At 43.4% G+C, this 23,658-nt stretch overlaps 1 long non-coding RNA gene across 1 annotated transcript; it reads left to right on the top strand.

Annotated features, from left to right (window-relative positions):
• The first annotated feature begins 363 nt into the window (after nt 1–363).
• On the top strand, nt 364–9,211 carry LOC141097041 (uncharacterized). Its single transcript, XR_012233838.1, has 3 exons — nt 364–475; nt 5,781–5,929; nt 8,118–9,211. It is a non-coding gene; the product is annotated as an uncharacterized lncRNA (long non-coding RNA).
• Nucleotides 9,212–23,658: the final 14,447 nt, after the last annotated feature.

Below are 23,658 nucleotides of genomic sequence, written 5' to 3'. Positions count from 1 at the left end.
AAATTGGCGAGACAAGTACGTAGGAGGACGACCAGTCTTGTCTGTTGTGATTGACGGTTTTCCGATGAACGTTTTACTGGACACCGGCTCCAAGGTGATACCATATGTTCTTTTTAAGCAGTACTGGGCAGATTCAGACATTACTCATAGCCCAGATAAAGACCTTACGATTTTTGCCAGCAATGGTCAGCCCTTGCCTCAGATGGGATATAAAGAGGTGACCATCAAGATTGGCCGAGTAGAATTGCAATCGCAAGGTTTGATAATAGTTGATATTGACAAACGAGAATGCCATCCTATGATCACTTTAGGCACTAATGTAATTGAAAATTGTCTTGGAGAAATTATTGCTTTGTTACAACAGGTAGCCGAGACCGCCAGCTCCAGTCAGCAATGAGTTCTGCAAAAGGAGATCAGAGCCCTGATGCAGAGACACCAGGTAGAGCTGTCTGGTGGAGAAGTCGGCAGTGTCAGAGTAAGTGATCCTTTTCCCATTGCAGTACCTCCCAGAATTGAAATGTTAATTTGGTGTCGGGCAGCAATAGGCCTAAGGGGTCAAGATTACCAAGCCCGGGTAGAACCCACGTACTCTGATAGTAGGCCCACTATCCTGACAGCCAGAGTGGTAATTGATGTCTGCAAGGGGAGAGTACAGATATGCATCTTAAATTGTGGGGAGAGAGAGGTCCAGTTACCCCGGTATGCCACCCTTGCTAAATTGTTAACTGTCAGTAACAATGCAATCGAGACACTAGAACCCTTGCTTCCATCTGACAAGGTGGAAGAGAATGGCTCTGAAGGGCAGCAGGAGGATTGGTGTCAGCAGCTACACGTAGGCACTGACTCCACCCCTTCGCACCAAAAGCATGGGGCTTACCGGCTGGCTCGAGAATTTGAAAGGGTCTTCAGCAAGCATCCTCTAGACTTTGGGCAGGCAAAAGGGGTCCAACATCATATCCCCACCGGAGATCATCCACCCATTAAAGAGAGACACCGGCCTGTACCCCCAGCACACTATCAATATGCCAAGAGTATGTTACGGGAGATGAAGGAGGCTGGGGTAATCAGAGATAGTTGTAACCCCTGGGCAGTGCCATTAGTCCTCGTTAAGAAGAAAGATGGTACTATGAGAATGTGTGTAGATTACAGGCGGATTAACAGCATTACACATAAAGACGCTTACCCATTGCCTAGAATTGAGGAATCACTAGCAGCACTGAGAACTGCTAATTATTTCTCTACCTTAGATCTCACCAGTGGGTATTGGCAGTTTCCTGTGGCAGAGGCAGACAAAGAGAAGACAGCATTTACAACACCAATGGGCCTCTGCAAGTTTAACTACATATCCGTTTGGGCTCAGCAATGTGCCAGGAACATTTCAGCGGTTAATGGAATGCTGCCTTGGACATAAAAACTTTGAAACCATTCTGCTGTACCTGGATGACATCATCGTCTTCTCCAAAACCTACGAAGACCATTTGAAGCACTTGGCCAAGGTATTTGAAGCCCTGTCAAACTTTGGCCTGAAAATAAAACCGTCCAAATGTCACCTCTTGAAACCCAAGGTGCAGTACCTAGGCCGTGTGGTGAGCGCAGAATGTGTTGCACCCGATCCTGACAAAGTCACCGTTATCCGTGACTGGCAAAGACCCAGCACTATTCATGAAGTGAGGCAATTTCTTGGGCTAGTAGGCTACTACCGAAGATTTATCAAGGACTTCACCAAGATAGCAGCACCGTTGCAAGATCTTCTAGTGGGCCAATCCAAGAAGGCCAAGAACAAAAATCTTCCATTCGAGTGGAACAAAAGGATAGAAGAGTCCTTCACCAAGTTGAAATTGGCCCTCACGGGAGATGAGGTCCTGGCCTACCCTGACTATGACCAACCATTTGTACTTTCCATTGACGCCAGCAACGTGGGATTGGGAGCAGTGCTGTCACAAGTGCAGAAAGGCAGAGAGAGAGTGATTGCCTACGCCAGCAGGAAGCTTCGTCCCACTGAGAGGAACCCCGACAACTACAGTTCCTTTAAGCTGGAGTTCCTTGCCATAGTCTGGGCGGTAACAGAGCACTTCAAGCACTACTTGGCTTCAGCAAAGTTCACCATCTACATGGACAATAATCCACTAACCCACCTTGAAATGGCAAAGCTCGGGGCACTTGAGCAGCGATGGATGGCCTGGCTGTCCAACTACGAGTTCACCATCAAGTACCGAGCAGGACATAAGAACGCTAATGCAGATGCGCTGTCCCGGATGCCCAATTCACCAGATGGGGGAGAAGATCCAAAAGAACTAGAAGAAATCGAGTTACCTGCCTTCCACCGTCCAACTGCAGCCCAGCGCTCTCAAGGAGTGAGGAATAAGCGTTTTGTCATACGAGAGGTAACGCTGAATCCATTATGAGTGGGCAGAGACACAAGACAGTGACCCAGCTGTTGGCCTCGTAAAGGAGTGGCTGGCACAAGCTGATGCACACCCTGGTCCAGATGACCGACAGGAAGCACAGCAACTATGGAAGGAGAGAGGCAAGCTGTTTATCTATGAGGGTAAACTGTGACGGAGGAACATCAACTCGCGCACACACGAACTGGTCTGGCAGGTGGTAGTCCCGAAGAGGGATGCGCCAATGGTCTTGGAGGTGTACCACAATGGAGCAGGACTCTTCGGTTTGAAGAAGTTGGAGGTCCTACTTCGCGAAAGGTTCTACTGGGTTGGTATGAGGACAGCCATTGAGAAGAGGTACCGAGAATGTGGCCCATGCAACCTGCGCAGAAAAGACTGAAACAGCCAGCGAGCCCCATTACAGCCGATCATCACAAAACAGTCGCTTGAACTGGTAGCCTTGGATTACATGAAGTTAACTCCAAGTAGAAATGGCTACACCTATGCTTTGACCATCGTGGACCATTACTCAAGGTTCTTGGTAGTCGTGCCTGTTAAAGACCAAACAGCAAAAACAGCAGCCAAGGCATTTCGGCAGCACTTTTGTCGACCACACGGATACCCTGAACAAGTGCTCACCGACCAAGGTCCAGCCTTTGAGGCAGAAGTGTTCCAGGAGTTCTGTAACATGTACGGTTGCAAGAAAATCAGAACGACGCCATACCATCCACAGACAAATGGCATGTGTGAGAAGATGAACCAGGTGGTAATTGACTTATTGAAAACCTTACCTCTGTAAGAACGAAACCAGTGGCCAGAGAAATTGCCAGATCTGGTAGATCTATATAATCATATACCGGTAAACTCCACAAAGTTCACTCCGGTCTACTTGATGAGAGCAAGACCTGGCAAGTTACCCATTGATTTAGACATGGGAGTCTTAACACCAGAGACAACATCACCAAATGCAGACTGGGATACAGAGTGGCAGCAACAATACCGCAAAGTGCAAGAATGTGTGGAGAAAAGTTTGTCCTAAGCAAGACAGAGGCAGGAAAGAAATTACAACCAACACGCTCCTGCAGTTCCCTTGGCACCAGGTGAACAAGTACTCAAAAGAAAGACGTGTTCACAAACTAGATGACCAGTGGGAGGCAGAGCCATACACCGTGATACCTTCAGACTTTAATAACACCAAAGTATGAATCATCAGTAAAGATAGAGGAGAAACCTTAGAAGCAGTCTCAAGAGATCATCTAAAGATGTGTCCTGATCAATTGAAGGACAAGAAAGAAGCCCAAGACACTCCACAGCCCATAGTAGAGGTAGAAGAAAAGATTCAAACTATACTTGGAGAATTTCCTCGGACGTGGACACAAGTAAATCAGTTCTAACCTTTCATCAGCCTACTGCACCAGATGAAGAAGAGACTCATAATGAAATGGCTCCAGTAACAGATACCACATCTGCAGAGGAATGCGGAAATCTGTCCCCTGCTAACAGCGAATCTGACAATCTCATGGTGAGTCTAGGAGTAGAGAGAAGGCAGTCTAGAATACCTATCTTACACAAGTTTACTTATAGCGTAGTGACTAATGTACCAATAGTAGACATCAGAGAACAGGTCAGGTCATCAGAAATACCTATACTGCGTAGATCCACTCGTAGTACTAGAGGTCAGATCCCTGCGCGTTACAGAGATTACATAATGTAAATAAAGCAATAAGAATGCATAGTTGTAATCGTTAAGCATGAGAGCCTACAGAGACTTACTGTATGAACCTTTTTAAGCATTCGTAATAACTAGTTAAAGGACAATTGGGCCACAGGACTATGTGTGGTCAGAGCTGCATTTGTAAATAGTTTCTCCAAAAAGGCCTTGAAAGTAAGCCGCCGGCGTGGCCGAAAAACAGGCCCATCTACAGAGTGCCCTGTAGCCACGCCCAGGGACGACACACAAAGTGGGTTAAGGCGGTTCCCACCAACTAAACTCCAGGTACAAGCACAAAGATAATTCCAGGACAGCAGCGTAAGGACTGGTCGCTGCAGTAACTGTGCTATTGTTTCTTTTTCTTGTCTGGGTTTTTGATAATTTTTACATTTTTAAGACTTTGTAGATTTTCATTAATTGTTGTTAACAATTCTTGTTATGTTTCCTAAGTCCAGGAGTACTGAACTTAACTGGGGGGGATGTGACACCCCAGAGTCCAGTTGTCACAGTGACATTGCCTCCCTCTAAGAGGTGAAGTCATGCTTGGAGGCAGAAAGGGGACCCCCATGCCGGGTAACAGAGACTACTTCTCCACCTGTGCCGGATCCCTTCCCAGGTAAGCTGAATTCGGACTGTAAGACGGACCCCCATTTGACACATAATTTTTTTTTTCCCTATTTTCCTACTGAAAATTGGGGTGCGTCTTATGGTCCTGTGCGTCTTATAGTCCGAAAAATACGGTATATGGTAATTCAATTTATCCCATATGTCTTCATAATATCTTTACTGTGTATTTCCACAGCATTCCCTTTGGGACAAATGGATTTTCAGGCATGGGACAAAACGTGGCTGACAAAATTGGAACAGGTGTTCAGCGAGGATATAACCTTGGTTTCTAATTTTAATTCTTATTCTGGTGACATAGATGAACTCATTGTTAGGCTTAAGGACCTTTTAAATAAACGTACACGTTGGTGGTGGAACAAGTCTTTCTTGGAACGTTATATCTCTAAGGTGTTAATTCCGAGGGGTTTACGGGTGCAAGTTTTTCCCTCATTCACTCTGGATGATGAATTTAAGGGCCAATGGGAGGAAACAGCTAATATATGTTCTAAAGGATTCATGCAATTATTAAAGTCAAACGAGACTGCCAATAAAGGTATTGAAAGTGAGATCACGAATATCCAGGAATCATTGGCTAAACAGATGACAGCTGAAGCTATGTCCAAATTAAACAGCCTATTGGATGTAGACTTCCAAAAGTGGGAGAAAGAGATCGTTCAAGTGAAAACAAAGAAGTATCAGAGGGATTTAAATGATTATAAAGCCAATAAAGTATATAGGTGGCGAAGAACCTCTGGAAAAAATCATAAGGGACAATCACTACAAAATAGATCGAATTCTATTTCCTCTGCTTCATCCATGGATGATGACTCCATGCTGGGAGCAAGTGGGGGTATAAAATGGAATGAAAGATTTGCATCAATGAGATTGGCAAACCCTCCTAAGGGTAAAAATGCTAATAAAAGGAAAATCACCCCACCTCAATCCATGGAGAAAAAAAGCAAGAATAGTTTAGCGGTAATAAATTTGTCCTTACATATTCTATCTGAAGCTCAGTGTGAGGTACTTAAATTGGGTTTGACATTTGTCCCTAATAACAACTTTTATTTTTTTCACTACAGTGAAGGATCTCTTTCACTTCTCTAGAAAATTGATTTTAAAAACCTTCACTCCAAGAATGATTCTAGCATGGACCTTAATAGTAGGGCGGAACAAGAGGCCTTACGTATCCTTGAAGAGCTTTTGAACGAGGGTCCCGAGACCTCTGCAGGTAATTTTCCCACATGTATTCTACCGAAGTCCACCACGTTTCCTCCCCTATCTTTGTGTCCCCAAGTGGAGATTTTTTGCAAATTAGTCATGCAGGATCTCAGGATGATTCCAACTAATAGGATACATGACAATCTAACGGGGGGCCCAGAGAAAGGCTTTGGCTGAGTTGAGATCATTAACTGATGTTGTTTTTAAGCCTGCTGATAAGGGGGGAAACGTGGTGGTATGGCCAACTAGGATGCATTAGCAGGAGGTTTTCACTCAATTGAAGAACAAGGAGGCTTATCAAATGTTGTTCTTCAATCCTGTTTCTTCCTTTCAAAAAGAGTTACATTCGATTATGGATGGGGCGCTCTCTCGAGGAGTGATCACCAAAAAGGTCTTTGATAGTTTATTTACCCAGTTTCCGGTGATACCAACATTATATTTATTGCCTAAAATACACAAGGATCCAGTGGTTCCGCCGGGGCGTCCTATTGTCTCTGGCTTGGGAGGGCTTTGCGACCCCATTTGCAAATTTATTGATCATTGCTTGCATCCTTTGGTTGAGACGCTCCCCTCCCACGTCAGAGACACTACTGACGTCCTCCGGAGACTGGATGGTTTGATTTTGGAGCCCAACATGTGGTTGGTCACGGCGGACGTCGAGTTCTTATATACTTGTATTGCGCACAGGTGTGACTTGAGGGCGGCTGAATTTTACCTTAGCACAAGTAATCTGGATGTTTCACTTCAACTTTTGATTTTGGAATTGCTCAGGTTTATTTTGACAAAAAACTTTTTCACTTTTAAAGATCATTTTTTTCTTCAGAAGAGAGGTGCCGCCATGAGCGCGGCGTGTGCGCCGTCGTACGCTAACCTCTTTTTTGGTTTTTGGGAGAGGGAGGTTTTCGGCAACGGCGCATGCGCAGCGTCCTCGGTACAGGCTTGGTATAGATATATCGATGACCTTCTGATTATTTGGCAGGGTTCAAATGAAAGCCTTTGCAATTGTATGCAATATTTGAACAACAATGGTTATAACATCAAACTGACCTATAAATGTCATAAACAGGAGGTTGATTTTTTTAGACATCCAGATTCTTGTGGATAGCGAAGGTAGGGTGCAAACTGATGTTTTTCATAAGAAGACATCTGTGAACGCCCTCCTACATGCTTCGTCCGCCCACACGCCATCCACTGTGCAGGCCATCCCTACAGGCCAGTTTCTGCGGATCAGACGCCTCTATTCTACAGATGAGCATTTTGAAAAGCAGGCCCTGGACCTTCAGGATAGATTCCACACACGTGGATATAGCAAACGGTGTGTTAAGCGTGGCTACCAAAGGGCTAAGGTGTCCAGCCGTGGCCAGCTTCTGTCGGGCTTGGGTAGATCTAGAGACGAACCATTCCAGATTCATTTTATTTCCACATATAATAACAGATGGAACAGTATTCGTAAAATCCTTAATAAGCACTGGTCTGTACTTAAAACAGAACCGGTTTTGGTTAAATTACTCCCCGAGAGACCCCTCATGACAGCAAGGAGAGCAGTAATTTGAGGGACATTTTGGTTAAAAGCCACTATGTGACTAAAACCTCCCTCCCCTTTTACACTGGGAAGCCCTGCCAGGGATGTTTTCCATGCGGGTCGTGTCTGGCGTGTCAAAATGTGGTTCGTGCCAAGGATTTTAGTACATCCGATGGTAAAAAAATCTTCCACATTAGAGAATATATTCCATGTAGCAGTGATTTCGTAATATATTACGCCACTTGCCCCTGTGGGCTAATATATGTGGGGCTGACTTCCAGGGAATTGCATGTCCGTATCAGGGAGCACGTCAGAGACATCAAGGGGGCCCAATCAGTGGATGATATAGCGTTCTTGAAAACTATTCCTCGCCATTTCAGGCTGTGTCATGCATGGGTTCCGGATCTCCTCAAGGTCCGTGGAATTGACCATATACATGGAGGCATTAGGGGAGGAGATCTGAAGCGTAGACTGGTACAGCTTGAATGTAAATGGATTATTAGACTAAACACTGACCCCGTTTGGTCTTAATGAAAAATTAAGCTTTTCTTCCTATTTGTGATGTTTTCTTTTGGCCCTTTACCTGATTCAATGATCTTTTAATTATTGTCACTGGAATATTTAATTCATTTATTTTAACCTGTGTGTTTTGTGTTTGTATTTTATTTTTCTGTAGCGGATGTCATTATGCATATAACATGTGCCTTCGTATTCCTTTTAAAACCGCCATGACATCTATTCATCTGATCAACCATCATGGATCCTGTGACCTATTATTCTGGGGACGTGTGATGATTTTATTTTTGGGCGTGCAATATGTATGAAGATCGTTGGGCATGCAACAGTGTATAATATGCATTATGGACTTATTTGTCTAATGGGGTTAAATGATTGTAACATATAATTGTGATGCTACAACTTTGTTGGGTGCTATATTGATTTATGATCTGGTTTCGCATTAAATACCCTTTGCCCTTTGATTTGCCCAAAAACAATATGGTGGTTCAGGGATCCTGCATTGGAGGATCATGGACTTCCTTCATACCGCGAGTAGCGCATGGTGGCGGCCTTCCCTCCAGCGTGCGACGCCAACAGCATCTCTAAGGGGCATTGTTCTTTATCAATCGCCTCGTGACGCCGGAAGTGACATCACGGACTCAGGGGATGCTCCGCCCCCATACACTCGGGAGACGCGGTCAGAAGCTCCATGATCTTGCGGCAGCGATTTGCTGTCAGCAGTTATGGCAGGGTATTTAAGGAGGGCATAATGGACAAAATGCGCACTGCCTCCCGAGGAAGCCACAGCGAAACAAGCGTCAGGGCATCGGTGCGCTGGAGGGGTTCTTTCATAGGTAAGAATATGGGGTTTAATTAGGGCGCAGGGGTTTGTGGCTCATGACTTACATTGTTTCTATTGTCTATGGGACTTATGATTTGCGTTCATGGCTGCCAAACTCCGTTGTCACGCTGATGTTATACATCATATATGATATGGATACATAGTCATTTACTTATCTTTTATCCTTCCCCATATTTTGTATGAGATCATAGGGTATATGGATCGCTAGTGTTTGCACTATACACTTTATTATTCAATTATAATTTTTTATGCATATTTTTGGTCTCATGTGTTACTGATACCCTTCAGTGCTTCAAGGTTATACGCTGCCCGCCTGTTCTTTCGTATGCTATTTATTGTGAGCACTTATTCTGAATTTTGTATTCACATGTGTGTTGTACTTTAATAAAGACAATTTGTATAATTTTTAAGGTTGTCTTGGAAAAAGTTTTTGACTTTTTCTATATTATAGTTAATAGGATTCAAAAAAAGCTCTCTCATTTTTCTTCATGGTTTACATTATATTTCATTGTTAGTATCATAAATTCACAGATGTACTGCCCTATATTCAAATAAAAGATGCTTCTCAGTGTTCTTGGTAGATGTGCGTTTTTTTTGTCATGCATTAAATCAAGGAGACATTCATTCTAGGGCCCAAAGGGACATTCATTCTATGTTCAGGGGGTTTCCCAGTTGTACACCTATCTCTTATTCCTTGCAGTGACCTTGGAGTCAGAGAAGCGTCCAGGCGTCTTCTCCATGTTGTCCCCATTCCTTTTGAGCGCTGTTTCCATCCATTTCAAGGATTTACCTGTCTCCCCAGCTTTACTGATAGGGTCTTCCGGAAAAATGCTCGAGTTTCCAATTGACTTCCATTATACTCGTTAGTCGATTTGTACCCATCTGAGTGTCTGACATGCTCGATTTGAGTACCGAGCACTCAAGCATTTTAGTCCTCGCTCATCACTAATAATGCCCTCTGCTTCCTCTCTACTAGTATGTTTGCTGGATGCGAAGGAAGCCAATTGGGACCTGCGTTTGAAAGTACTACTGGCCAAAATGCTCGTGCCAGTGGTGGCGATTCTGCTGCTGCTAGCAGCTCCCTCATTCTTAGTGCAATGTTTTTTTTTTTTCTTTTACACTACCCTGCCCATTCTCATTGCCACTTTTTCTTTTACCATGCATTTTGCACAATATTGTAATTAAATTTTTACAATCATTTCGGCCCCAATTATTCAACCATCGTCAAAAAGGACATGTCAAGAAATGGTAGGTAGGTAGCTACAAATACAAAAAGCAAAATGTGTCAGCATACCGCAGTATTGGTGTGTTGTGTGTAGTTGTCAAACGACTAGTAAAGTAGGAGTACAAAACAAACACGCACAGTTAAATGTCTGCCTTTTTAAAACATTTTCTTTTTACTTTTGACAAGATAGGTATTGCTAGATAGGGGCACAATCAAAAAGCCAGCAGCAGTACGCTGACTGTACTGACTAATAAAACAAATGTGCAAAACAATTGCTTGAGAAATGCACACTTTGTGTGGTTTAAAGATGCAGTAAAATGTCTGGATTTGGGGGAATTTTCTTTTGTATTTCTTAAAACATTTATCAATGCACAAGAAATTGAAAAATTCAGTACAGGCACTTATGCCTGGCAAGCACACCATCTCTGACTGACACTGATTTAATTTCTTTTTCCTGAAAAACAAAATTGTGTTGGCTTGCTTTTGCTTGTTAGTACATTATGAATGAAAACCAGACAGACTCCAGATAACTAAGAGAACATTCCCACAATCTCTCCATTTCAGAAACCTTAATTTGATTTCCTTGGCTTATCTCTAGGAGACATCACCCCTTCCACCTCATGAACAAATGTCCTGTTGTAATATCTCTTAAATGTCGTACTCTTGTCTTATTAATTCATTTGTCCTGCCTGAAGAAGGAGCCTCTGTACTCTGAAAGCTTGCAAATATATTTTTTCTGGTTAGCCAATAGAGGTATCACTCCAAGAATACTTTTGTCATTTGTGGACATAAAAGTACTTACATCGACTATTCAAGATAGAAATTTATAGAGCAAGCAGTAACCCCCATTAACTATAATTAGACACTTTTACATTGCCCATTAAATATAAATAAATTAGAAACCATTACATTAAAAATTCCTGACCTGTGTCCTCTCTCTACCTCCAATTGATTATAAGACCCTGTATTGTCCTCTCTCCCATCCTCAATGCTTATTAAGGCTATGTGCCCACATAGGCAGAAAATTTCTGCATGAAAACCGGACTCCTTCCCAGAAAACGCACGTTTTTTTCCACGCATTTTTTGTGCGTTTTCCGCACTTTTTTGCACAAAAAAGTGCGTTTTTTTCTGCGCGTCCCCAGTCTCATAGAAAATAGCTAAAAACGCAGACTTTTCTGCAAAATTAATGAGCATGCTGCATTTTTTTACCGCGATGCGTATTTTTCGCGGAAAAAAACGCATCAATATGCACAAAAAGTGCAGAATGCATTAAAATGAATGGGATGCTTCTTTTAAGCGATTTTTAAGTGTTTTTGCCAGTGAAAACGCTTAAAAAACGCAAAAAAATGCTTACGTGGGCACACAGCCTAAGATCCTGTATTTTCATCTGCCCCATTGCACCAATTGATTATAAGACCCTGTATTGTCCCCTCTCCCATACTAAATTCAAAAGACCCTGTGCTTTCTTCTTCCTCCATTCCGCCAATTCATAGCAAAAACCCTGTATTGTGCTCTCTCTCCTAATTCATTAAAAGATTTTATATTGTCCTCTCTCCAAACCCCAATTTAATATAAGATACTGTCTTCTTCTCTCTTACCCCCCAATTTATTATAAGACCCCCTCTTTATGCCTACTATGTTAAAAAAAGAAGTACTTACATCTCCAGACAATCACCCACATTGCCGCTTATATCTTCTGCTGACAGAGCACCTGCTAGATGACACACGCAAACGGAATGATGATGTCATCGTGCCATCTGAGACAAAAAGAAAGCTTTGTACAACAAGCTAAAAAGGACTTCCTGTAGCTCTGTTGATACCTTTTACTGCTGGCTGTGGATCTGCAGAAACACTCCCAGCCCGGTAGTGAGCTAATGCCGAAATAGACTATAACAAGGGCACTCTGACCTGGCATCCCAGGTTGGCCTCATTGTATTCCAACTGCACAGCTGGCATAGGTCCACCTCTCACTCTAGGTACCTGTGCAGCTGAAACGGCTGCACCAGTGGTATGTCCTTCCCTGGTACCATGACAGGTGGTATTATATCCGCATTGTGATAGTAGGTAATAATTGAGTACTTGACAGGCACTGCATTGAAAATTATTAGTATTATACAGCCATCTCTTAACTTAAAATATTAATTTGTTCCAGGAAGACCATTGTAAGTTACAAATGTGGTAACTTGAGACCATAATTCTATGTAAAACTGAGCTTTGATTTCAAAGCCCCCAAAATAGTAACTCAAAATAGGAAAAATTGAAGATTGAGCACATAACTAATAAAAAAAAAAGTGTTTGGAGCATTTTATTGCAATTGATATGGTTGCTGTTAATATTTGGAAGTGGATAATAAATTCAACTATATGACTGAAGGTGCTGGCACTCTTGAAATTGTTCCAGAAAATGAATTCTTTCTCCATGAAAATTATTGAAATTACATGTTTTGCAATACACATGTTTATTTCCTTTGCGTTTCACACAAAACCCCAAAAATGGACAGGTCAAAATTGTTGCCACCTTTCCAAAATTGTGGGTAGACAACTTTGTTTCAAACATGTGATGCTTATTCAAACTCACCTGTGGCAAGTAACAAGTGTGGGTAATATGAAGTTCATACTTGAAATCAGATAAAAAGGGAAAACGATGGCTCAGTCTTTGCATTGTGGGTATGTGTGTGCCACCCTAAGCATGGAGAAGAAGAGAACTGTCTGAGGACTTGAAAACCAAAATTTTTGAACAATATCAACAGTCTCAATGATACAAGTCCATCTCCAGAGATCTTGATGTTCCTTTGTTCATGATGCACCACAAAATGACACTGTAGCTAATCTCCCTGCTGTGCACAGCAGAGAAAAATTGATGTAAGGTAGCAGGATAGTCTGGATGGTGGATAAGTACCCCCAATCAAGTTCCAAAGAAATTCTAGCTGTCCTGCAGTCTCAGGGTGCATCAATGTCAGCACAAACTATCCATCAACATTTGAATGAAATGAAACACTATGGCAGGAGACCCAGGAGGATACAACTGCTGACAAAGAGACACAAAAAAGCTGGACTGCAGTATGCCAAAATGTATGTGAATAAACCAAAATCTTTCTGGGAAAGTGTCTTATGGACAGATGAGATCAAGATAGAGCTTTATGATAATGCACAACATTTTACAGTTTACCAAAAACGTAATGAGGCCTACAAATAAAAGAACACAGTACCTGCAGTCAAATATAGTGGAGTTTCAAAGATGTTTTGGGGTTGTATTGCTGTCTTTGGCATTGGAAGCCATGACTGTGTGCAAGGTATCATGAAATTTCAAGATTGTCAAAGGAGTTTGGGTTGCAATGTAATGCCTAGTGTCAGAAAGATGGGTTTGCGTCCTAGATCATAGGTCTTCAAGCAGGACAATGACCCCAAACATACTTCAAGAAGCACCCAGAAATGGATAGAAACAAAGCGCTGGAGTGTTCTGAAGTGGCCATAAATTAGTCTGGATCTAAATCCCATTGAACACCTGTGGAGAGATCTTAAAATTGCTATCGAGAGAAGACACCCTATAAATATGAGAGACCTGGAGCAGTTTGCCAAAGAAGAGTGGTCCAAAATTCCAGTTGAGAGGGGTATGAAGCTTATTGATGGTTATAGGAAGTGATTGATTGCAGTTATTTATTCCAAAGGGTGTGCAACCAAATATTAAGTTGAGGGTGCCAACAATTTTGTCCGGCACATTTTGGGGGTTTTGTGTCAAATTATATCCAATTTGCCTTTTTTTCCTCTTTTTTTATGTTATTCCAATACACACAAAGGAAATAAACGTGTTTAGCAAAACATGTGTAATTGCAATCATTTTCTGTGAGAAATACTTCATTTTCTGGAACAGTTTTAAGGGTGCCATGACTGTATAATTAGTATTATGTGTCTTAATATTTTGGAGACTATAATGTGCAATAATTTAACTGCTATTTTGATATTGTTGGATGTTATTGGGCACATCCTCCCCAAAGTAAAATGAAGTAAATCTATGTTGCTTCTTTCTTCATTTTCAGTACACACATTTCGGTGCACTACATTTTGACACTGGACAATTGGAAATATACAGTTTTTGTTTTACTTGGTAATTTGCATATCACGTGTATTACACTGGGGGGTTAATAGAATAAAGGATGCAGTGAAAAACATTGCTAGTTGGGTCTGTGGAAATATGGGAAAGGATGTAACTGGTTCTTTTAATTGCATATTCATAGCCTTGACGACATCAATCAGCTGAGACATGTACTGAGTATAAGCAATTAATGTTTGTAGAAGATAGAATGCAGTAGGATTGCATAAGTAGCAATATTTGCAAAAAAAAAAACTTTATTCAGATTACAAATGTCATTTAAAGTTTTTTTTTAATCAGAAAATTAACAGATTAGCTTTAGGATAGGCCATCAATTGTAACGGGAGTGGTGGAACCACTGTGCCGTGGTCCAAGGAGAGCCTGGAGGGTCATGACTAGGTGAGTGCCAGAATCTTCACTAGAGCCCCTGATGGTGGGGTTGGCTTGGCTCCTGGTGGACACCTGATGGACAGACCACGGATGCACGGCAGCTGACCCCCCAGGGACAGGTAGCTGGAATAGCTCAGAAGGAGAATACAGCTAATACAGGCAGGCACGGCAGGAATACAGGAACTACAGATGCAGATGGGTATGGCTCATATACAGATTGGCACGGCAGGTGCAGGCGAGTCTGGCTCATATACAGATTGTCACGGCAGGTGCAGGCGGGTACAACTGATATAAAGTGTTATAAGTTTGTACTAACGTTCTATGAAGCCCGATGAGGTGAGTCAGAAATGAAGACAAACATGATATATCACAGTTCAAGATGTATACATCTATTGCAGAGATATAAACTTCAGATGAAAGATGCAAACTGCGACTCTACAGTAAGCAGGCAGAAGACAGTCTCAAAGTGTGCAGATGTAGTAACACAGACCGATGGTGCGAGTACCAGTCCAGCAATGCGGGGTCCAGGGCCCAGAGCCTGGGCCGGCTGCTAAAGGAGAGCAGACCATAGCGGAGGTGGGTGCAGAGCGGGTGTAAAGCAATAGAGTCCTTCCGTGGTGCGTAGATCCAAAAGCAGGCAGGGTATCCCAAAGATTAGAAGAAGCAAGCAGGTTTCAGGTCCTTCCAGCTTGGCAGCAAGTAAGGAACAAGATACAAAAGCAAGGCATAGTGTGCAGAGTTCCCTTATGTATACAGCAGACAGGAAACAAGGAGTATCAGACAGGAAACAAGATGGCCCCCGTGAAGCCAGCAACTCCATTTTGGGTAAAGGCAGAATCCAACCGAACTAAGGGCAAGAGCAGACAAAACAGGTACACCGTCCCAGTCCTTACATTACTCTCCTCTTTAAAGATGTCCTCTGGACGATCTTATATCTGGTTTATTGGGGTATCTGCTGTGGAACTGTCTGATCAGACGAGAAGGGTGAATATTCTCCAGAGGTTCCCAGGAATTCTCTTCAGACGAGTACCCTTGAAATTTTACCAGATACTGGAGTCGTCCCCTATGAATCCGGGAATCGATGATCTTCTCCACGATGAATTCCTCCTGCCCGTCAATGAGAATTGGATCAGGAGGACCAGATGTGCGCCCGTAGAAAGGATTTGCCACTACCGGTTTAAGCAGAGAAACGTGAAAGACAAGATGTATCTTTAAAGAATTAGGCAACTTGAGTTGGCAGGCTACAGAACTCACTATGCTGCTGATTTTGTACGGACCAACATATTTCTGCCCCAGTTAAGATGTTGGGACCTTGAGTTTCAAGTTCTTTTTTGAAAGCCAAACCATGTCTCCTATCTTGTATGTGGGTACTGGCTTACGGAATCTGTCTGCTTCTATCTGCTTCTATCGGAAGTCGAGGAGGAATACTGGGATGATAGCCGTTATTAGCAAAGAATGGAGACATTATGGTGGATGCACTCTGTGAGTTATTATAGGTGAATTCAGCCAACGGGAGCAAACTCACCCAGTCATCTTGCAGGTGACACACATAGCAGTGCAGATACTGCTCCAAAGTCTGGTTGGTCCGTTCCGTTTGGCCGTTAGACTGCAGATGGAAAGCAGATGACAAATTTACCTTGATGTCCATAGCAGAACAAAGATTTTGCCAAAATTTAGAAGTAAATTGAACAGCTCGATCAGATATTACTTCATCCGGAACTCCATGTAATCGGAAAGGTCCGTTGTCTGTTAGGCCGTCGGTAACCCGGTACTGGGAATGAAATGAGCAGCTTTGGTTAATCGGTCAACCACTACTAGAATCGTGTTCTTTCCTTGGGATGTTGGCAACGCTACAATAAAGTCCATTAAGATAGACCCCCAGGGACGAGATGGAATAGGAAGAGGTTGCAATAGTTCAGTACGAGAGGAGCGAGGGACTTTTGTTCTAGCACATACCTCACATGATGACATGTACAGTTGAAAGTCTTTCTGGAAAGTCGGCCACCAAAAGAAGCGAGACACAAATTCTTGAGTTTTCTGAATTCCTCTATGACCGGCGATCTTAGAGTCATGCATTAGTTTTAATACTCTTAATTTTACTGTTTCCAGGACATACAGACGTTGTCTTTGAAACCAAAGGCCATTTTTCAAGGTTAAATTTACCTGAGTAGGTGGTTGAATCAGCAGTGAATCTGTGGTGTAGGCCTCCTTTATATCCTTTAATAGGTCTTGATTGTACAGCACACTTACGAAGTTTCGTTCTGACAGTATGGTCCTTGGAGGTGAAGCCGAGGTTACGTCATCCGAATGATTCCTGGACAGAGCATCGGCCTTCCCATTGCGAGAACCTGGTCTTTAGGAAATAATTAAATCAAACTGATTAAGAAATAGATTACACCGAGCTTGTCTGGGTTTTAGACACCTTGCCAAACTCATGAATTCAAGGTTTCGGTGATCTGTGAGCACAACAGTCTGTTGAGAGGCCCCCTGTAGCAGATGCCTCCATTCTTTAAATGCAGTTATAATCGCCAACAACTGTTTGTTCCCAGCGTCGTCATTTTTTTCTGCAGGTGACAACTTTTGGGAGAGAAAAGCACAAGGGTGTAGAAGATCTTTCTCACCTGTTCTTTGTGAGAGTATGGCCCCTATAGCACAGTCCGAGGCATCCACTTCCACTATGAAGGCCCGATCTGGGTCCGGATGCACAAGGATAGGGACCGAAGTAAATTTAACCTTCAATTTAGAGAATGCCAGTTGTGCCTGTGGTGACCAAATAAGCGGCGTCTTCTTCCGGGTCAATTGAGTAATGGGTGCGATAATCTCTGAAAAGTTTTTAATGAACTGCCTGTAAAAATTGGTGAATCCAATGAATCGTTGAACCTCCTTCACAGACCTGGGAATTGGCCACTCTTGAATGGCTTGCGTCTTGCTTGCATCCATGCTGAGACCCTGGGGAGAAATAACATACCCCAAAAATTGTATTTCCGTTTTGTGAAACTCACATTTCTCCAGTTTGATGTATAACTGATTTTGCCGTAAACGATCCAGAAACATTCTCACGTGCTGCTGGTGCTCTTCGATATTGCTGGAAAAAATGAAAATGTCATCCAAATAAATCACAACAAAAATATTGAGTATATCCCTAAAAATCTCATTTGCCAGATGTTGGAATGTAGCTGGTGCATTGCGCAGGCCAATAGACATAACAAGATACTCAAAATGTCCATAACGTGACCGGAAGGCTGTTTTCCACTCGTCCCCGGGACGAATCCGTACTAAATTGTAAGCACCACGGAGATCTAATTTTGTGAAGATCTTGGCATGTCGTACCCTCTCGAGTAATTCGGGAATTAGTGGAAGCGGGTAAGAGTTCCTGATTGTAACTTTGTTAAGTTCACGGTAATCGATACGTGGTTGAAGAGAACCATCCTTCTTTTTGACAAAGAAGATTGGAGCACGTGCTGGGGAGGAAGATGGTCGGATAAATCCCTTTGCTAGGTTCTCGTCAATATACTCTTTGAGGGCTTTCCATTCTGGCCCAGACAAGGGATAAATATTCCCAAATGGAATTGCGGCACCGGGAAGCAGTTCCACAGGGCAATCGTATTGCCAATGTGGTGGCAATTTGTCTGCATTCTTTTTATCGCATACATCTTGATATTCAATTGGTAATTCTAACTCAACTGTGACGGCTGACCTGAGTGAAGTTAATTCTCCAGATGGTGTCTGTTTACTTGGAATCTGCAATTCCTTCGTCCTCCAATCGATAGTGGGATTTTGCCCTTGTAACCATGGTAACCCTAGAATTATAGGAAAGTGAGGGGAGGAAATTAGCAAAATGACAGTTTTTCAGAATGACCCTCCCCCATTCGAATCTTCAGAGGTGTTGTTTGAAAGTCTATTGGTCCGGACACCAATGGGGACCCATCTACGGTGACCGTCTCTTCTGCGAGTGTATACCATGTTTTTTAGCGAATGCAATGTCCATGCAATTGCCGCTAGCCCCAGAATCAATCATGGCCTTACTAGTAATCCAACCGGATTGCACCCAGATCTCAATGGGAATAGTATAAAGTGTGTCCTTTCTGGCCTCGCCTGAGATCGCCGTAGCACTTATTGGAAATACTTCCCCACCCACAGGTGATGATGCTTCTGAACAAGAATCAGAGAAAACTGGGGTCTCGTCTGGCATCACTTCTCTACAAGTATTTGACTAGGAGCAAACAGAAGATACATCGGAAAAGTCACATTCAATTACCGCAGCTGCGGACTTGTGATTTTTTCCAGGACAGACCAAGATGTAGTGACCCGCTTTTCCACAGTAGAAGCATAAATTTTCTCTGAAGCGATGTTCCTTGCGTGCATCAATGGTACTCCTCCGAACCGCATCAATCTGCATAGGTTCAGACTCTGCCGGAGTAGACGGCTTGTTTTGAGTTTCCCTGGAGGAAGATGGGAGGAATATGGGATTATTATGATTGGCCTCCGCCCACCTCTCTTGCCGGCGTTCCGTGAGACGAATATCTATCCGGATACAATGATTTATCAAGTCAGTCAAATTAGCAGGTGATTCACCCCGAGCCAGTTCATCTTTAATAGTAGCAGACAAACCCCTCCTGAACATTGCATATTTTGCTGAGTCACACCATGTAGTGTCCAGCACCCACCTCCGAAATTCCATAGCATATTCCACCACAGGACGCTTTCCTTGATGAAGTGTTAATAATGCAGCTTCTGCCGTGACATTTCGGTTGGGATCATCGAACATCTGACACATGGCAGCAATAAAGTCATTTAGAGAATTCAAACATGCATCATTGGTTTCAATCAGATGATTAGCCCAGGCTAAAGCTTTGTTCGTCAGCAGCATTATCATGGTTAACACCTTGTCCCGTTAAGTTGCAAACTGAGCCGCACAAGCAGAAAAATACAACTGAGGCTACTTTCACACTTGTGTTTTTTTGCTGTGCATTTTTTGAGCACACAAACGCATGAAAAACGCATCATGCATTTGTGTGCGTTTTTTGCGGGTTTTAGTGCGTTTTTTTAAAAACGCATACTTTTTTTTGCACATACGTGCGCATTACAATGCGCACGTATGCGCACCCATAGACTATAATGGGTGTTTTACTGTAAAAAAAACGCATTGCGTGTGCATGTGCTTTTTTGGGGCAGGTCGGACGCACAAAAAATGCAACAGGATGCATTTTGTGCGCCCGAGCGCACACTACAAAAAAATGCATGCGCGTAAAAACGCATGTGTATGCGCACCTATGCGCAGCCATGTAAAAGATAGGGGAAAAAGACGCAAGTGTGAAACCAGCTTGCCACTGGTTCAGAAACCGACAGAATTTCTCTCTTTCTCCACCAAACCTGAATGGTGGGAGTTTGGGAAAAACCGGACCTGGAGCTGAAGTTGGAATGGGGGCTGGAACCGCAGCTGCAGCTGTAGTCTCCACATTTGAGAGGTGAGACGCTATAGCCTGGATAGAAGTATCAGCCACATTTGCATTGTGATTAGTTTGGGACTCTAATGCCCCCAGCTTAGTCTTAATTGTCTGAAGCTCCCCATGCAATCCTGTGACAAATGAGCACAGCTTTTTCACCCGTGTCTCCATCGTATCTGACCCAGTGAGCACCATCTTTGGGGCTTGTGCATTCTGTTATAAGTTTGTACTAACGTTCTATGAAGCCCGATGACGTGGGTCAGAAATGAAGACAAACACAGTATATCACAGTTCAAGATGTATATATCTATTGCAGAGATATAAACTTCAGATGAGAGATGCAAACTACGTCTATACTAGAGTTGAGCGAAACGAGTCGGTCATATTCAAAAGTCGGCGACTTTCGCTGAAGTCGGGTTTCATGAAACGAAACCCGACCATAGCGTGAGGTCGGCCACGAGGTCGGCGACCAGAGCGCCAAAGTCGCATTTCAAAAGATGTTTTCAGCGCCCTTTTCCAGCCAATGATGGAGGATGCACACTGTGGGCAACACGATGACATAGGCATCGGTCACCACCATCTTTGAGAAGGGCATGCAAGTGATTGGCTGGCTTTGTGTGGCGTCACAGGGGCTATAAAAGGGGGTGAACGCCGACCGCCATCTTACTTATGCCGATCTTAGCATAGGGAGAGCTGCTGCTGCTGATTCTGTAGGGAGAGCATTAGGCAGGGAGGAAGAACCAAAAGAACTGTTTCTGCTGTTAGCGATTTCCACTTACAACACAACACTTTGTGTGCAGTGACAGGGGAGGCTCTATTTTTCTGCATCAGCTCTGTTGGTTATTAGGCTGCCTTATAAGGCTCCCTGATAACTGCATTGCTGTTTGCACACTGCTGTGCAAACTGCTTTTTTAAAAGCAAAAATACTTTTCTTCCTCTTTTCTGCAGTTACCAAGCGTTCATTTTTCCACCCTTTTGTGTGTGCACTGTGCAGCAGTCCTGCTTATTAGGCTGCCTGCATCCATACTTGGACTGAGAGCATCATTGTCCTCAAATCTCTAGTGAGATCCAAATTCTCACCAATCCTATAGACACCCTCCACCTTGTCATTCACCATCCAATTTCAGCCTGTTACATTGAGGTGTAATCTCTACTTGGCCAGAGATAATAGTTCTGTGTCCTCAAATCTGTATTGAGATTCAAAATCTCACCAATCCTATAGACACCCTCCACCTTGTCATTCACTATCCAATTTCAGCCTGTTACATTGAGGTGTAATCTCTACTGGGCCAGAGACAATAGTTCTGCGTCCTCAAATCTGTATTGAGATTCAAAATCTCACCAATCCTATAGACACCCTCCACCTTGTCATTCACCATCCAATTTTAGCCTGTTACATTGAGGTGTAATCTCTACTGGGCCAGAGACAATAGTTCAGCGTCCTCAAATCTATAGTGAGATTCAAATTCTCACCAATCCTATAGACACCCTACCCTTGTCATACACCATCCAATTTCGGACTGTTGCCTTGACAATGCCCTGTCCCTCGGTTGTTTGGGCTGGCTCCTCCTTATGTCGTGCTGTTCGGGGTGGTGGCCGGACGACCGGGCGGCGCCGGCAGTGGTGGTGCCCATTATTGGTGATCATTGCCTCTGCAACGTGGCTTGCCTGGTGTGCTCGGGCCTCCCACCCCGTGCAGCGCGATGTGTGGGGGAGTGGCTGCACCGAGGGGTGGGTGTCTTTGACAACAGTGCTTCAGGCTCCGGTCGGCTTTCTGGTTATTTTCCAGGTGTATTTATTCTGTGATCCCCTCACTTGCCTTTGGCGATCACTGTCTGGTTATTTCCATATTAGGGCACGTCGAGAGGGGCGGAGACTCAGCGGTTGGGTGGCGCGGACTGTGGTGACGTCAACTTCCTGTTGATTGTTGCCGTAGTTACGCGTCTTTCCCGACATGTCTGGGCCTCCTCCCCCTCGCGTCGGACTGGGAGGGGGAGCAGCCGTACAATCATGTGAAGGAGGTGTGGCCGGCAATGACATCACACGCTGGAGGTTGCCGCTCCATCTTTACACAGATGTGTTGAATGTCTCTATCAGAAATACACTATTTAAAAATCCATTAGCCCATGTATCCAGACGCACTTATCCCCCTGGTTGAAGCTAACACGAAACGCGCGTCGTGGACCCTCACACCCGCAGGTCGTATGCTCCATGTGTATTGCACCTCTTTTGGCATTTGCCTTTCATGTTATAACATAGCCCACCTTGCACATTGTAACTCTATTTATGTGCAGCTGATTATGTAAGGTTTATAGCTTCATGCTACTCTACATCTTTCTCGAGCAGAAGTGGTGTCCATCATGGAATTGTCCAAGCATCATTTAGGGGCACAGTCTGCTCAATTATGGACAAGAGTGATAGACGGCACTTGTTTAGTACTTTAATATTTCCATACACTTTGTTAGCCTTGGCCTTCTGGCTATGGTGGAAACACCTTGTGGTATATTATCATGGTTGGACGCTAGTGCCATTAAGCTGCATCATTTATAACTTTTAGTGCAATTTTTCATGCCCTATATTGGGGATATATATATATATATATATATATATATATATATATATATATATATATATATTGATCTGCACGTTTGGGCTAATATTACTCAGGCTATTGATTCTAGCTGTGCTGGCCATATCACTCAACATTATCTTATATCATTTTGACACATAATTGCTCATAGGTGGTGTACATGGTGTTTACTATATATATATACCATCATTACAGTGCATATGCACTCTGGGGCGTGATATTGGATACTCATCTCCTTTTATTATATTTGTCTGTGTTTATGTGTTTTTTGTACTGATTGAATAAAATGGTAATATTTTATGGCTACATGCTTCCGTAACTCTTTTTTGATGATAACACCATCCAATTTCAGTCTGTTACACTGAGGTGTAATCTCTCCTGGGCCAGAGACAATAGTTCAGCGTCCACAAATCTCTAGTGAGATTCAAATTCTCACCAATAGTAGATACACCTTCTACCTTGTTTTACAGTACCATATAGCTGGTGGTATTTTGGGTACATTTTCACAAAAATGAGCAAGTATGGTGAAAGCCGCCATGGAAGTGGGCAGGGGTTGCCAGCTGGTCCCGGTGGTGGTGGTGTTGCATCTGTTGGTAGTGGCAAAAGCACAATAGCACCTAAGGCAGGAGGTATTGAGCCTGCGTCATCATCTGGCTCCACAAGGCCTCGAAGGCTCTCTTTTCTAGGAGTAGGTAAACCACTTTTAAAGCCGGAGCTTCAGGAACAAGTTTTGGCTTACATTGCTGACACAGCCTCCAGCTCTCTCGCCTCCTCTTCTGAAGTTTCAAAAAATAAAAGCACTGAGTCATCATTGGAGGCTCCTGGTCAGGAACAACACCTTTCCTTGTGTCCTGCACCCCTACCAAAAGTGAAGGATGTGGCAGACCACACTACCGATTACTCCATGGAGCTCTTTTTACATACCATGACTGGGTTAGCAAGTCAAATCGTGAATTCCCCAGTCCAAGATGAATCTGACATGGAGTGCACTGATCCACAGCCACTGCTAGATTTTTCTGCTGGTACATTCACTCAGAGCACTACATTGTCCTCGCAGTGTACTGAGGCAGAATCAGACCCTGATGAAACTCAGGTGCCCCTTCTCGCATGCCATAC

The sequence above is a fragment of the Dendrobates tinctorius genome, unplaced genomic scaffold (genome assembly GCF_039654945.1).
Source record: "Dendrobates tinctorius isolate UK_male_01 unplaced genomic scaffold, ASM3965494v1 ptg000082l, whole genome shotgun sequence".
Classification (NCBI taxonomy): Eukaryota; Metazoa; Chordata; class Amphibia; order Anura; family Dendrobatidae; genus Dendrobates; species Dendrobates tinctorius.
Note: the sequence above shows the minus strand (reverse complement) of the source record. Positions and strands in the feature narration are given on the sequence as shown.